The following is a 17,583-nucleotide window of genomic DNA, read 5'->3' on the forward strand; positions in this document are numbered from 1 at the left end:
CTCGCCGTCGATGAGCACCAGGTCACGCCATCCCGTCTCTCTCCCTTTTTCCATAGTCCCTCTCCTGTAAACCCCCTCTCTCTCCATGGCCAGGAAGCCATGCCGCCGCCGTCGCTTGTCGCCGGCCCCGTTGGCGCCGTCATCCGGCTGGATCCGGGGTCCCCAGGCCCGGATTTGCCCTGTTCCGTGCTACCTGTTGAGCTTGCGTTCGTTTTCCCTTGAAGAGAAAAGGCTGATGCAACACAATAGCGTAAGTATTTCCCTCGGTTTTGAGAACCAAGGAACCAATCCAGTAGGAGGTAACACACAAGTCCCCTAGTACCTGCACAAACAAACAAGAACCTCGCAACCAACGCAATAAAGGGGTTGTCAACCCGTTCACGGTCACTTACAAAAGTGAGATCTGATAGAGATAATAAGATAAATATTTTTTATATTTTTGTTGTATAGATTGGAAAATAAAGATTGCAAAATAGAAATAGCAAATTGATAGGAAAATAATATGATGGAAGATAGACCCGGGGCCGTAGGTTTCACTAGTGGCTTCTCTCAAGATAGCAAATTCTACGGTGGGTGAACAAATTACTATTGAGCAATTGATAGAAAAGCGCATAGTTATGAGAATATCTAGGCATGATCATGTATATAGGCATCACGTCCGTGACAAGTAGACCGAAATGATTCTGCATCTACTACTATTACTCCACACATCGACTGCTATCCAACATGCATCTAGAGTATTAAGTTCATAAGAACAGAGTAACACATTAGGCAAGATGACATGATGTAGAGGGATAAACTCAAGCAATATGATATAAACCCCATCTTTTTATCCTCGATGGCAATAATACAATACGTGCCTTGCTGCCCCTGCTATCACTGGGAAAGGACACCGCAAGATTGAACCCAAAGCTAAGCGCTTCTCCCATTGCAAGAAAGATCAATCTAGTAGGCCAAACCAAACTGATAATTCGAAGAGACTTGCAAAGATATTAAATCATACATAAAAGAATTCAAAGAAGAATCAAAGATTGTTCATAAACCCACAATTCATCGGATCTCGACAAACACACCGCAAAAAGAATTACATCGAATAGATCTCCAAGAGAATCGAGGAGAACTTTGTATTGAGATCCAGAGAGAGAGAAGAAGCCATCTAGCTAATAACTATGGACCCGAAGGTCCGCGGTAAACTACTCACACATCATCGGAGAGGCTATGGTATTGATGTAGAAGCCCTCCGTGATTGATTCCCCCTCCGGCGGAGCGCCGGAAAAGGCCCCAAGATGGGATCTCATGGGTACAGAAGGTTGCGGCAGTGGAAATAGGGTTTTGTGGTGCTCCTGGATGTTTTCGAGGTATATGGGTATATATAGGAGGAAGAAGTACGTCGGTGGAGCTGCGAGGGGCCCACAAGGGTGGGACGCGCGCTTGCCCCTTGGGCGCCCCCCTGCCTCGTGGCCTCCTCGCTTATTTCTTGACGGCCACTCCAGCTCTCCTGGGTCACGTTTGTTCCAAAAATAACTCTCTCGAAGGTTTCATTCCGTTTGGATTCCATTTGATATTCCTTTTCTGTGAAACACTGAAATAGAAAAAAAAACAGCAATTTGCAGTGGGCCTTTGGTTAGTAGGTTAGTCCCAAAAATAATATAAAAAGGTATATTAAAGCCCATTAAACATCCAAAACAGATAATATAATAGCATGGAACAATCAAAAATTATAGATACGTTGGAGACGTATCAAGCATCCCCAAGCTTAATTCCTACTCGTCCTCAAGTAGGTAAATGATAAAAATAGAATTTTTGATGTGGAATGCTACCTAGCATAATTCTCAATGTAATTTTCTTTATTGTGGCATGAATGTTCAGATCCGAAAGATTCAAGACAAAAGTTTAATATTGACATAAAAATAATAATACTTCAAGCAAACTAGCAAAGCAATCATGTCTTCTCAAAATAACATGGACAAAGAAAGTTATCCCTACAAAATCATATAGTCTGGCTATGCTCCATCTTCACCACACAAAATATTTAAATCATGCACAACCCCGATGACAAGCCAAGCAATTGTTTCTCACTTTTGATGTTCTCAAACTTTTTCAATTTTCATGCAATATATGAGCGTGAATCATGGATATAGCACTATAGATGGAATAGAATGGTGGTTGTGGAGAAGACAAAAGGGAGAAGACAGTCTCACATCAACTAGGCGTATCAACCGGCTATGGAGATGCCCATCAATATATATCAATGTGAGTGAGTAGGGATTGCCATGCAACGGATGCACTAGAGCTATAAGTGTATGAAAGCTCAACAAAAGAAACTAAGTGGGTGTGCATCCAACTCGCTTGCTCACGAAGACCTAGGGCATTTTGAGGAAGCCCATCATTGGAATATACAAGCCAAGTTCTATAATATAAAATTCCCACTAGTATATGAAAGTGACAACATAGGAGACTCTCTATCATGAAGATCATGGTGCTACTTTGAAGCACAAGTGTGGTAAAAGGATAGTAACATTGTCCCTTCTCTATTTTTCTCTCATTTTTTATTTGGGCCTTTTTCTCTTATTTTTTATGGCCTCTTTTTTTCTTTTATTTTTTTATTTTCATCCGGAGTCTCATCCCAACCTGTGGGGGGATCATAGTCTCCATCATCCTTTCCTCACTTGGGACAATGCTCTAATAATGATGATCATCACACTTTTATTTACTTACAACTCAAGAATTACAACTCGATACTTAGAACAAAATATGATTCTATGTGAATGCCTCTGGCGGTGTACCGGGACGTGCAATGACTCATGAGTGACATGTATGAAAGAATTATGAATGATGGCTTTGCCACAAATACGATGTCAACTACATGATCATGCAAAGCAATATGACAATGATGGAGCGTGTCATAATAAGCGGAACGGTGGAAAGTTGCATGGCAATATATCTCGGAATGACTATGGAAATGCCATAATAGGTAGGTATGGTGGATGTTTTGAGGAAAGGTATATGGTGGGTTTATGGTACCGGTGAAAGTTGTGCGGTACTAGAGAGGCTAGCAATGGTGAAAGGGTGAGAGTGCGTATAATCCATGGATTCAACATTAGTCATAAAGAACTCACGTACTTATTGCAAAAATCTATTAGTTATCAAAACAAAGTACTACGCGCATGCTCCTAGGGGGATAGATTGGTAGGAAAAGACCATCGCTCGCCCCGGCCACCACTCATAAGGAAGACAATCAATAAATAAATCATGCTCCGACTTCATCACATAACGGTTCACCATACATGCATGCTACGGGAATCACAAACTTTAGAACAAGTATTTCTCAAATTCACAACTACTCAACTAGCATGACTCTAATATCACCATCTTCATATCTCAAAACAATCATCAAGTATCAAACTTCTCATAGTATTCAATGCACTTTTTATGATAGTTTTTATTATACCCATCTTGAATGCCTTTTATATTAGGACTAATTTTATAGCCAAAGAAAATTACCATGCTGTTCTAGAAGACTCTCAAAATGATATAAGTGAAGCATGAGAGATCAATAATTTATATAAAATAAAACTACCACCATGCTCTTAAAGATATAAGTAAAGCACTAGAGCAAAATTATCTAGCTCAAAACATATAAGTGAAGCACTAGAGAAAAATTATCTAGCTCAAAAGATATAAGTGAAGCACATAGAGTATTCTAATAAATTTCGATCCATGTGTGTGTCTCCAAAAGGTGTGTACAGAAAGGATGATTGTAGTAAAATAAAAAGCAAAGACTCAAATCATACAAGACGCTCCAAGCAAAACACATATCATGTGGTGAATAAAAATATAGCCTCAAGTAAAGTTACTGATGGACGAAGACGAAAGAGGGGATGCCTTCTGAGGCATCAACAAGCTTAGGCTTTTGGTTGTCGTTGAATTTTACCTTGGGGTGCCTTGGGCATCCCCAAGCTTAGACTCTTGTCACTTCTTGTTCCAAAATCCATCAAATCTTTACCCAAAACTTGAAAACTTCACAACACAAAACTCAACAGAAAATCTCATGAGCTCCGTTAGTATAAGAAAACAAACCACCACTTCAAGGTACTGTAATGAACTCATTATTTATTTATATTGATGTTAAACCTACTGTATTCCAACTTCTCTATGGTTCATACCCCCCGATACTAGCCATAGATTCATCAAAATAAGCAAACAACACACGAAAAACATAATCTTACAAAAACAGAATAGTGTGTAGTAATATGTAGGTTTCGAATACTTATGTAATCCCAAAAATTCTGAAATAAATTGGTGGACATTAGGAATTTCTCTATTAATCATCTGAAAAATAATCAACCTAATCGCACTCTCCAGTAAAAAATGGCAGCAAATTGTGTGACCGCTAAAGTTTCTGTTTTTTACAGCAAGATCACATAAACTTCCCCCAAGTCTTCCCAAAGGTTCTAATTGGCACAAACACTAATTAAAAGCATAAAACCACATATAAAAAGAAGTTAGATGAATTATTTATTGAATAAAAGCAAGGAAAAATATTGGTTTGTCTCCCAACACGTGATTTTCTTCAAAGCCTTTTAGCTAGGCAAAAGGTTTCAACGATGCTCACATGAAAGACAAGAATTGAAGCACAAAGAGAGCATCACAAAACACGTGACAAACACATCTAAGTCTAACATACTTCCTATGCATAGGCATCTTATAGGCAAACAAATTATCAAGGCAAGCAAAAACTAGCATATGCAAGGAAGCGGAAAGAAACAATAGCAATCTCAACATAACGAGAGGTAATTTAGTAACATGAAAATTTCTACAACCATATTTTCCTATCTCATAATAATTACATGTGGGATCATAAGAAAATTCAACAAAATATCCATCACATAAAATATTCTCAACATGATCCACATGCATGCAAAGTTGACACTCTTCTGAAATAGTGGGATTATCATTAACTAAAGTCATGACCTCTCCAAACCCACTTTTATCAAAAACTTCATAGGATTGAACATTCTAAAAATATGTGGGATCGAAAGTTGACACTCTTCCAAACCAACTTTCAATATTATTGCAAACATTATAATCAATCTTATATTCATCATGGGGCTTAAATAAATTTTCAAGATCATAAGAAGAATCACCCTAGTCATGATCACTGCAACAAGTAGTAGACATAGCAAAACTAGCATCCCCAAGCTTAGGGTTTTGCATATTATAAGCACAATTGACATTAATAGAATTTATATTATCATCATTGCAATCATACTTTATATTCAAAGATCCATCATGAATCACTCCACAAAGTACTTCATCACAATTTTCAGATTCACGAATTTCAAGCAAAACTTCATAAAGATAATCTAGTGCACAAAACTCACTAGCAATTGGTTCATCATAATTGGATCTCTTAAAAAGATTAGCATGCGGATGAGGATCCATAGATCTTAGGTTCTTCGTTTAGCAATAAATAAGCAACTATTCCAACCAAACAAGCAAACGAGCCAAGTAAGACATCAAAGCAAATGGAAAGATGAACAGAAGAAGGGCGAATAAAGCGGCAAGGGTGAAGTGGGGGAGAGGAAAACGAGAGGCAAATAGCAAATAATGTAATGCGATGGATAAGAGTTTGTGATGGATACTTGGTATTAGCACCGGAAATCCGCACGTTGGTGCGAGATCAAAGCTTCACTTGACTTGGTGTGAACCTCCCCGGCAACGGCGCCAGAAATCCTTCTTGCTACCTCTTGAGCTTGCGTTGGTTTTCCCTTGAAGAGGAAAGGGTGATGCAGCACAGTAGCGTAAGTATTTTCCTCAGTTTTGAGAACCAAGGTATCAATCCAGTAGGAGGTAACACACAAGTCCCCTAGTACCTGCACAAACAAACAAGAACCTCACAACCAACGCAATAAATGGGTTGTCAATCCCTTCACGGTCACTTATGAAAGTGAGATCTGATAGAGATAATAAGATAAATATTTTTGGTATTTTTGTTGTATAGATTGGAAAATAAAGATTGCAAAACAGAAATAGCAAATTGATAGGAAAATAATATGATGGAAGATAGACCCGGGGGCCATAGGTTTCACTAGTGGCTTCTCTCAAGATAGAAAATTCTACGGTGGGTGAACAAATTACTGTCGAGCAACTGATAGAAAAGCGCATAGTTATGACAATATCTAGGCATGATCATGTATATATGCATCACGTCCGTGACAACTAGACCGAAACGATTCTGCATCTACTACTATTACTCCACACATCGACCTTCCGCTATCCAGCATGCATCTAGAGTATTAAGTTCATAAGAACAGAGTAACGCATTAGGCAAGATGACATGATGTAGGGGGATAAAATCAAGCAATATGATATAAACCCCATCTTTTTATCCTCGATGGCAACAATACAATACGTGCCTTCCTGCCCCTGCTGTCACTGGGAAAGGACACCGCAAGATTGAACCCAAAGCTAAGCGCTTCTCCCATTGCAAGAAAGATCAATCTAGTAGGCCAAACCAAACTGATAATTCGAAGAGACTTGCAAAGATATTAAATCATACATAAAAGAATTCAGAGAAGAATCAAAAAGTGTTCATAGATAATCTTGATCATAAACCCACAATTCATCGGATCTCAACAAACACACCGCAAAAAGAATTACATCGAATAGATCTCCAAGAGAATCGAGGAGAACTTTGTATTGAGATCCAGAGAGAGAGAAGAAGCCATCAAGCTAATAACTATGGACCCGAAGGTCCGCGGTAAACTACTCACACATCATCGGAGAGGCTATGGTGTTGATGTAGAAGCCCTTCGTGATTGATTCCCCCTCCGGCGGAGCGCCGGAAAAGGCCCCAAGATGGGATCTCATGGGTACAGAAGGTTGCGGTGGTGGAAATAGGGTTTCGTGGTGCTCCTGGATGTTTTCGGGGTATATGGGTATATATAGGACGAAAAAAGTACGTCGGTGGAGCTGCGAGCGGCCCATGAGGGCGGGGGCGCGCCTGCCCCCCTGGGCGCACCCCCTGCCTCGTGGCCTCCTTGCTTCTTTCTTGACGGCCACTCCAAGTCTCCTGGGTCACATTTGTTCCAAAAATAACTCTCTCGGAGGTTTCATTCTGTTTGGATTCCGTTTGATATTCCTTTTTTGCGAAACACTGAAATAGGCAAAAAACAGCAATTTGCACTGGGCCTTTGGTTAGTAGGTTAGTCCCAAAAATAATATAAAAAGGTATATTAAAGCCCATTAAACATCCAAAATAGATAATATAATAGAATGGAACAATCAAAAATTATAGATACGTTGGAGACGTATCATCCTGCGCCGCTGGACCTCCTTCCTCCCTTGCCAGAGTCCCACGCCGCCGTCTCGACCTCCACTCCGACGCCTCCACTCTCTGCATCGTGCATGAACACGAGGGCGACACCCGCCTCCACCCGACGTGGGCCGCACCTGCGCGAAGCCCAGCCGCCGATCCAGCGCACCGACCTCCCCAGCGCCCAGCCGGCCTGCTAGGCCCCCTCCACCGATTGGCCCATGAGGCCTGTTGAGCAACCCCACCCCTGTGTGCTGTTGGGACAGCCTCTGTTTCGGCATGTTCATGTTTTTTCCAGTTATGCAAATTTGTCTAATTTCCAGAGAAAAAAGTTTGCAGAAAACCCCCTGTTGTTCATGCATATAGTAACTTCACAACCATGCATCATAATTAAACAAACTTAATATGTAAAATGCTTAGAATTATATCTAGTTTCATAATATGCTATTTTCATTCATGTTCAAAATGTTTAAAATGATGTTTGTTTAAATTTGCTTAAATGACATGTTAAAATGTTTTAATTAATAACTAATTAACCGTAGCTCGGTTTTAAATAAACTTTATATGTAAATGGGGTAGAAAATGCATAGTTTAACATGGTGGCATTACTTTGCATGTTTAAAAACTCTAAAATATGGTTTAGGACAGAAAAGTACCAAACTCATAATATGCATATGAGGATTTTCTGGAATTGTTGTTTGTTTTTTCCGGCCTCATTTAAACTTGCCTAGATAGTTAGTTTATATATGTTCACCTCTTGCCATGTTTAGCAACATTTAATATTGATGAGTACATAACAGAGAGAGAACTAAATAAGTTGTGTGGTGTTTCGTCAATATGCAACTTGTTGCATATTGAGCTCCGCTTAACTTGTAGTGTTGTTTGTGCACTTTGCCATGTCATGCCTCATTAAATCGGACATGCATCATACTTGATTGTGCATCATGCCATGTTTATGTGATGGTTGTTTACCATGTTGTTTACTTCTTTCCGGTTGCGCTTCTCCTTGATAGTTCCGGTTATGTTGCGTTTGTGAGGATCCGTTCGACTATGTTGGTTTTTCTACTTCTTGGTTTCAGTCTTCTTCCTAGCGGGATTTCAGGCAAGATGACCATTACCCTCGATATCACTTCTATCTTTGCTTGCTAGTTGTTCGCTATATCGTTATGTCGCGATACCTACCACTTGTTTATCATGCCTCCAATATTGCCATGTCAAGCCTCTAACCCACCTTCTTAGCAAACCGTTGTTTGGCTATGTTACCGCTTTTGCACAGCCCCTCTTATAGTGTTGCTAGTTGCAAGTGCCTTGTAGGTTGTTCCATGTCGGAACATGGATATGTTTGGGATATCATATTATCTATTATTTAATTTAATGCTTCTATATACATGGTAAAGGGTGGAAGGCTCGGCCTTTTTCCTGGTGTTTTGTTCCACCCTTGCCGCCCTAGTTTCCGTCATACCGGTGTTATGCTCCTTGATTTTGCGTTCCTAACACGGTTGGGGTTATGGGACCCCCTTGATAGTTCGCTTTGAATAAAACTCCTCCAGCAAGGCCCAACCTTGGTTTTAACATTTGCCACCACCACCTATTACTTTTCCCTTGGGAGTCGCACTCCCGAGGGTCATCTTTATTTAACCCCACCAGGCCAGTGCTTCTCTAAGTGTTGGTCCGAACTGAGTAGACTGCAGGGCCACCTCGGGGAAACTTGAGGGCTGGTTTTACTCGTAGGGTGTCTCATCAGGTGTGCCTTGAGAACGAGATATGTGTAGCTCCTATCGGGATTTGTCAGCACATTCGGGCGGTCTTGCTGGTCTTTATTACCATTGTCGAAATGTCTTGTAACCGGAATTCCGAGTCTGATCAGGTTGTTCTGGGAGAAGTAATATCCTTCATTGATCGTGAGAGCTTGTGATGGGCTAAGTTGGGACACCCCTGCAGGGTATAAACTTTTGAGAGTCGTGCCCGCGGTTATGTGGCAGATGGGAATTTGTTAATATCCGGTTGTAGAGAACTTGACACTTAACTTAATTAAAATGAATCAACCGTGTGTGTAGCCGTGATGGTCTCTTTTCGGTGGAGTCCGGGAAGTGAACATGTTTTGGGTTATGTTTGAACGTAAGTAGTTTCAGGATCACTTCTTGATCACTTGTAGTTTAACGACCGTTGCATAGTTTCTCATCTTACTCTTGTATTCGTAAGTTAGCCACCATATTTGCTTAGCGCTTGCTGCAACTCCACCTCATTATCACATCCTACCCATAAGCTTAAATAGTCTTGATCGCGAGGGTTTTGAGATTGTTGAGTCCTTGTGACTCACGGATACTTCCAAAATAGTTGCAGGTGCTGTTGATACCAGTGCAGGTGACCCAACCGAGCTCAAGTGGGAGCTCGATGAAGATCTTGGTCGTTGTTATGTGTCTTTTTCGGATGATCAGTAGTGGTGCCCAGTTGAGACGATCGGGGATCTTGCATTTGGGGTTGTCTTCTTTTATTTTGGTTTCGTAGTCGAACCTTGATTGTACTATGGATGATGTATGTTTAACTTGTTATTTGTGTGAAGTGTCGATTGTAAGCCAACTCTTTATCCCTTTCTTATTCAGTACATGGGATTGTGTGAAGATTACCCCTCTTGCGACAAAACCACCATGTGGTTATGCCTCTAAGTCGTGCCTCGACACATGGGAGATATAGCCGCATCGTGGGCGTTACAAATGGCCCGTGATATAATTGGGCCAATTAAGGCTTGGGGTATGTTTTGGCCTGTTAACGACCCGTTGTCTCGTCGACACAATTAAGTCCATGCACATTCATCATATAGCACAAATTTATCACCAATTCGACGATACAAAATAAAAGACAATTTCGTTACATACCAAAATAAAATTCAACAATGCATACATATATAGGTGATACACGAATGATTCAAACACCTCCATTGTTGCGCTCTTTGATCCTCTTCTTCAGGCCGATCAACCACTGCTTGCCTTCATCATCCAAGATGTTAGTGTCCTGCAACAAGATCCTCGACCCATCTGTCTCTATGCAAGCCTCATCTTCTCTCCCTTGAGCTCAGTTCTTTGCAATGTTGCCGCCCTTTCAAGTTCCCATTTTGCATACTTCTCTTGTTTCTCCAATTCTATTTTCTCCGACTCCATGTTGAACCTCTGCCGGTCAAACTCCATCTTCTTCCTTTGCACATCTATGAACATCTTGTACCTCTCCTCCTTCTTCACCTCCTTGGCGGGAAAAATGACCGCCTAAGTGTTAGACATTTTGCTTGTTGCACCATCACGCGCGATCATGTCCTTCTCCCACTTGTTCTCCATCACGTGTTGGTTTTTCTTTGGCACCGTGGCTCGTATGCCTGCCCCACCATTTTTCTCAGTTTCGTCATCCAATCCAATTGATTGATTGGAGCTAGACCCATCATTTTTCTTCATATTCTTGGTGACGTTTTGGATGTCCTCAAGGACATTTTTACACTTTGGTTTCCCATTCAATTTCATCTAACAATGGGACAAACTGAATGGCCTTTTGTCTGTTTGTTGGCAAAAAGCCACCGCCAAAGTTGCATGGCTTTGGACTTCGATACCGCTTTGGTTCTGGCCAACCAATTGTTTGAGGAAACAAACAAACTTGCTCACGTTATCCTGGATGGCGGACCATCTTCGTTGGAGAGAGCACGCGCCGTGGTTGCTACTGATTAGGTGCGGCATCACATAGTGTTTTTGCTCATGATAAAGTTCATGATTTTTCCCAATATTTGATGCCTTTTTGCTCGGTTCCACATACCAGATCCATGCTTGTGTTCAACCAACAAAACATCTTAAAACCGTGTGAATGTTGGACCTCTTGGATTCACTACCTTCTTCTTTTTAGTTTGTGATGGTTGTCCAACTTCAAACAAAGGGGAACTGGTATCCCCCATGCCAAATTGCAAAGTCTCTTGCCCATCATTTATCTTGTTTAGCATTATTTACTCCTACAATATGCATCACACTTAAACTATCATCCTACGAGGTTGGTTGAATGGTATGTGCAACAAATGAATCAACCAATGCAAATGTCATATGGGGCAAAGAATGTAACGGGTCTTGTCGAGGAATATTGTCGAACAACATGTTCGCAGGCCCGGTTCTGGCCTTGCCCGGCGTAGTTCAGTGTCGTTGGAGTTACGGCTAATCAGCCATCGTGTTCTTGGTCGTGGCGGTGTATTCCGCAAAGCTACCTAGGATGCCCGACCATTGGGAAGATGGAACGTAGTCAGGCTCTATCAATGAGTTCTTTTTTTTTCACGACCACGACAGACGGATCAGTCGAGGTCGCCAGACTGCTCGCGCCCAGGTCCGTCTCGTCATCATCGGCCATCTCCACACCGGCCCTCTACGCAGCTACCTTCCAGCGGCACTCACTCCGGGCGACATTCTCTGCCTTGCAACTAACCAGCACGGCCGGGATCCCCACTGATTCCGCCGAGGAACATCCATGTCGATGGTGCCGAACAGGGTAGTTAGCGACGACACCGAGCAAGGGTGGGGGTGGGTGGGTGCACTGAGGTGAAAAAGGGAGGGCGGGCACGGGAGGAGTGCGGTCAAATTGATGGACTAGTTAATTCGGAGTGGATCTGAGATCGGTTTTATTTATTGGAACCGTCATGACGGACGCGTCCGGACATCCCTATATCCGTCCAGATATAGGGTAGGTATGAGAAGTGTCGGTTAGCTTAGACGTTTAGAGCGCATATAGGACGTCCGGCTATAGATACTATTAGAGAGAACAATATGGACCTAGGCAATGCTGCCTCCAACCACTTTGGGCGTCCTTACAGCACACGTCGGCGTTTACCTTAGACTGTATTCTTTCTTTTATTTATTTAACATATCTTACAGTGTTGGGTGGCAGCTTCTTTCGGTACCCCGTCTCTCTCTATCTCTTCTATAGTGAATCTAGACATTGCTGTCCAAGTTAATTCATTTTGATCTGCGAGGAAGTACATGCTACTCCCTCCGTTCTCAATTACTCATTGCGAAAATGGATGTATTTAAAATTAAAATACATATAGATATATCTATTTCTGCGACGAGTAAATTCGGAACGGAGGAAGTAGATTGCAAGTTGGTGTGGCCGTGTGTGTGCGGCACGGAATCCTCCGTTGATTTGATGGGGAGAGTGCAATATGCACAGAATCCCCCGCTGAAACGTACTCCTACAGCTTTGTAGGGGCTACATGCTTCTTTTTAATTATAATATCAGTACTCACTCCACTACAGTATCCTCTGTGGCAGGTACTACGCACACAACTCCTGCAGAAAGGAATTATTGTGAAATCATCATAATTAGCAAGTACTCCCACTGTCTTGCTCATGTCAGTTGCTTAGCTACTCCCACTGTGCCTCTGAACTCGTATTTGGCAGCTTCCTATATCAGGCTTAGTCATGTTATTTGGATTATGAGTAGTATCAATACAAGATTCTGACTAGTATAGCTTTTGTTAGTACGGAAATATAACACTAGTTTTAAGTATTATTTCATGATAAACTGATTGTCAAGGTGAGTTTCTCGCCCGACCCCCCGCGCCGCCACCCAGGGCGACGCTAGGGGGAGCAACTCCTCACGCCGTCAGCCCTCCTGCGAGGCAAATCCATGCTGCCGCTGCCGACGGCACTGGCCATGGTGGTGGCGGGGCCCAACGCCTAAAGGGCTAGGGCAGAAGGGAAGCGATGGATCCCCCATCAGGCGGCTGGGGCGCCTCGTGCGGGGTGTCTTCGTGCGGCAGCCACGACGGCGTCCTGGTTGTGCGGCGGCAGCCGGCAAACCCAGGGCTGGCGAGGTCCTCCGGTGGGATTCTCCGCTATGCGAGGGCCGCGGCGGTGGCCGTGGATCTGACGTCCCGGCCAGATCCGTCGTGGTTCTGCTATGGCCGGCCGACGACGCGTGATGGGGACGGGGTGGAGCGGCCGGAGGTCCTCAACCGGCTTTCCGACGACACCATACGTCTAAATGGCGAGGGTGTGCTCGGATCCAGTCAGCGGCGAGATCATGGTGGCGCTACTTCCGGTGAAAATCGCGCCGACTTCGGTTATGGCGGACGATGACGACGTCTCCGACGCCTCCTGTTGAGGCATCGTTGTTGCAAACCATGTCAACATGATCGGGATGTTCCAGGAAAAACCTTAGATCTGGGTCTACCAGATCGGACGACGACGACGCCTTCAGTGTCGTGCTCCCTCCCGAGGGCATCTTTTGGAGCAGGAGCTGGCTGGAGGGGACGAGGAGGAGCGGTGTTTCATCTACTACAAGGCCGACGACGGATCCCGGTAGCATGGCGCTGAGGAGTTTCGGCGACGGGCGCGTGTGCATGAATACGTGCAGGATGGTGGCGTTGTCTGGCGTCGTGGTGGCGTTGACGGCAGGCCTGCCAAGGTCGGTGCGTTAGTACTCGCTCTGAAGATGGATCGATGGAAGACGGTGGCGGCAGCCTCGGTGAGTCCGCCGAACCGGTGTGCGATCCAGTCCAGGTATATGACCGGGATGGGACATCCGGCACTAGATGTTAGGTTTTGGTGTGATGTCTGTTTGATATTAGACTCGGACATTCGGTACCACTACTTCAAGGGGATTGGAGTAAAGACAAGTGTTGCCTAGAGGATGGCTTTATGCTTATTGTTGTACTTCGTTGTAAGGTTTTTTGTAAATAATTAATAAAATGAACGTATACATCGTTAAGATGCAGAGACCAGAGGTGCATCCTCCTTTTATATATAAAAAAGTAGTACTCGTAATTATCAACCAGAAAACATCGAGTGTGCTCCTACGCAGTTTGGAGTGCTCGTAGAAGCTGCCAACAGAACGCAAGGGACACACGGATCGATGGATGGAGGCTAGCCATGAGGAGCACAGTCACCTACTAGAAGCTAGAATCATGGGAGAAAGCCAGGAAACCCTCCCAAGAATCATCAAATCATGGAAACCAAAGTCAAAAAAGGAGGAAGGGTTGATTAATTTGGCTGGCAGCAAAAGGAAGGGGTGGTAGAGGGAGTAGCTAATTCCTAGCTACTCACAGTTTCTTCCAGCCTAAACCCCCCTGATGTGATCTTTGTTCCAAAAAGCAGCTCGGACTTATGTCAACATGTTCTTCTTTTTGTGAACACGACGTGATTTGGGTTTGGTGGTGATCTGACAGATATTGATTGATTTCCTTTTTGTTCCCATCTGCCTATATTTTTCCTGTGATATTCATCGCATTGGTCTGCCTCTGCCAATCTTCACGTAGAGATCCGCTCTCATCAGACCGAGATCCAGTGACGCCCGTCACGCCGTAACTGGAGGGAGGCCAGTCGTTGGATGGAGGATGTGCAGCCCAGGAGCGAACATTGAAGCAAAACCGCTGTAGACGGTACTGTATGTGAATCACTGTAGCTCGAGGACTGTTCGCAAGTTCCTGTAGACGTGCCACTGTAGCTCAGGTACTGTTCATGAAGATCCCTCCGTCGATCTTGATCCAACAGTTTGAAGAGAGGGGCCAGGCCACAGCAAGTCACCGGATCTCAGTCCGCTCTCATCTTATAAAAATGGTAAAGAATGCTGAAGGTGAGGACAAGTTTTTTTTCTTTTTGTTTTACATTTACATCTACAAGCAAACAAACGTACAGGTGCATTCACTGTACCTGTGACCGTGAGGCTGTGAATGATTGCTGGAGTGGTGCAATTGCGTACATCCTCCCAGCCGTCCAATATTTTCCTAATCTTTTTCTTTGTATCCTAGCCGTCCGTTATATCCGTCCGAGAGCTGACAATGTCCACGAGCGGTTCCATTCATTGCTCAATGGACTACTTCCAGGTAGAGTGGTCCTCCTCTCCTTGATGTCCATGGCGAGCCACTGAACAACAAGAGCCAGCCTCACAAGAAACGTCCAATTCTGCATCAACGCTGGCCTCGGCCATCCGAGGAACTCACAATATATTTGCCTTTGCCGCGACTAAGGGCATCTGCAATCCATAAATATACACAGACGTGTCTGCTAACAAGGAGAACCTGCTGATGTGTGCCTCATTCAGCATTGTCTGTTAGTATAATCTTGATTGTTAGGTTTGTATTAGTTTGTGCATGTACGAGTTGGCTGGGTCGTGTTTGGTTAGGACACAAGTGATTAAGGCGGCCGGTGATTAGTTTAGGCTGAGATTAGGAGTCCTACCAGTAGTCTAAGTTGGAGTCGGCTTGCACGTTTAGTCCGTGTCATGTAGGCGTAGTTGTACGTGGCCGAGTCCAAGTGTGTTTAGGTTTCCGGCTAGGTCTGCTAGCCATGGCCCTTTTCAGCTGCGTGTGTATATATACACACAGGGTTGGCGTGAGTTTATTGTAACACCGTGAAGAGAAAAACAAGAAAAGAAATAAAGAGGAAGAGAGGCACGACACGTGCCTTTGGCAAAAAGTTTTTGCGTCTGCGTGTTTATCGTGATTTGATGTGATTGATCCTGTGGGCGAAGTTCCAACAATTGGTATCAGAGCAAGGTTGATTTGAAGCCGCGCTTGCCCCGGGGTTGCGACCCGACTAGCGCCTCGGGGCGGGCGATATGGTCGCTGGGTCGTGCAGCGACGAGCGGGCGATGTTGTCGCTAGGTGATGCAGCAATGAGGAGGATCAGGCGATCGTCGCTCGGTGAAGCGACAAAAGGAGGGAGACGACAGGTTGTCGTCAGCAAGGTGGCGGAAGGAGATCGTTGATGTGCGAGGTGGTGCCGAGGTGCGGTGCTGGAGCTCATCAAGATCGTCATCCGGGGAGTCGGATGAGTCAAGGAGTCGTGCGAGTTTGCACGGTCAGTTGTCGTTGCCTCTGTGAGTCGTCGTCGTGTCCAAGTGCTCGTATTGGTGATGATTCGTTGGAGTGGATGCAGTGTGCACGGTGTTTCGTGAGTTATGTCCATGTTCTCGTGGAGCGTCCTGGTTGCGGCCAGTGTGGATTCGGTGTGATGCCGAAGGCGAACGATGGTAGGCGAAGCCATCGTAAAGCGAGAAGGTGTGTGAGCAGTGGAGAGTGGATCTATTGCAAGCAAGTACAAGGAGTATGGTGCGGACCGAGTGCAAGGCAGCGGCCAAGCAATGGCGATGGCACAACAATGTAGAGCAAGGAGGTTCTGCACGTTTCCAGACGGGTCATACTTAGTGTACGGATATGACAGTTGAAGATCAAGCTCGACGTGTAGTGGGACAGTGACCAGTTAAGTTGAACGACGTGAAAACTGATGCTGCGTCCAGTCTTGCACGTTGCACGCGTAGATGCGACCGTGTGGGCTGATAGTCCGGATCAAGCGTTAGAATTTGGATCAACAAGTTGCAGATGTACAACGAGTCAAGATGAGAAGGAGCATGAGGAAGATGACAAGTCAAGATCAGGAGGAGATTGTTAGTATAATCTTGATTGTTAGGTTTATATTAGTTTGTGCATGTATGAGTTGGCTGGGTCGTGTTTGGTTAGGACACAAGTGATTAAGGCGGCCGGTGATTAGTTTAGGCTGAGATTAGGAGTCCTACCAGTAGTCTAAGTTGGAGTCGGCTTGCACGTTTAGTCCGTGTCATGTAGGCGTAGTTGTACGTGGCCGAGTCCAAGTGTGTTTAGGTTTCCGGCTAGGTCTGCTAGCCATGGCCCTTTTCAGCTGCGTGTGTATATATATACACAGGGTTGGCGTGAGTTTATTGTAACACCGTGAAGAGAAAAACAAGAAAAGAAATAAAGAGGAAGAGAGGCACGACACGTGCCTTTGGCAAAAAGTTTTTGCGTCTGCGTGTTTATCGTGATTTGATGTGATTGATCCTGTGGGCGAAGTTCCAACAATTGGTATCAGAGCAAGGTTGATTTGAAGCCGCGCTTGCCCCGGGGTTGCGACCCGACTAGCGCCTCGGGGCGGGCGATATGGTCGCTGGGTCGTGCAGCGACGAGCGGGCGATGTTGTCGCCAGGTGATGCAGCAATGAGGAGGATCAGGCGATCGTCGCTCGGTGAAGCGACAAAAGGAGGGAGACGACAGGTTGTCGTCAGCAAGGTGGCGGAAGGAGATCGTTGATGTGCGAGGTGGTGCCGAGGTGCGGTGCTGGAGCTCATCAAGATCGTCATCCGGGGAGTCGGATGAGTCAAGGAGTCGTGCGAGTTTGCACGGTCAGTTGTCGTTGCCTCTGTGAGTCGTCGTCGTGTCCAAGTGCTCGTATTGGTGATGATTCGTTGGAGTGGATGCAGTGTGCACGGTGTTTCGTGAGTTATGTCCATGT

This window comes from Triticum dicoccoides, chromosome 7A, assembly GCF_002162155.2.
Source record: "Triticum dicoccoides isolate Atlit2015 ecotype Zavitan chromosome 7A, WEW_v2.0, whole genome shotgun sequence".
Lineage (NCBI taxonomy): Eukaryota > Viridiplantae > Streptophyta > Magnoliopsida > Poales > Poaceae > Triticum > Triticum dicoccoides.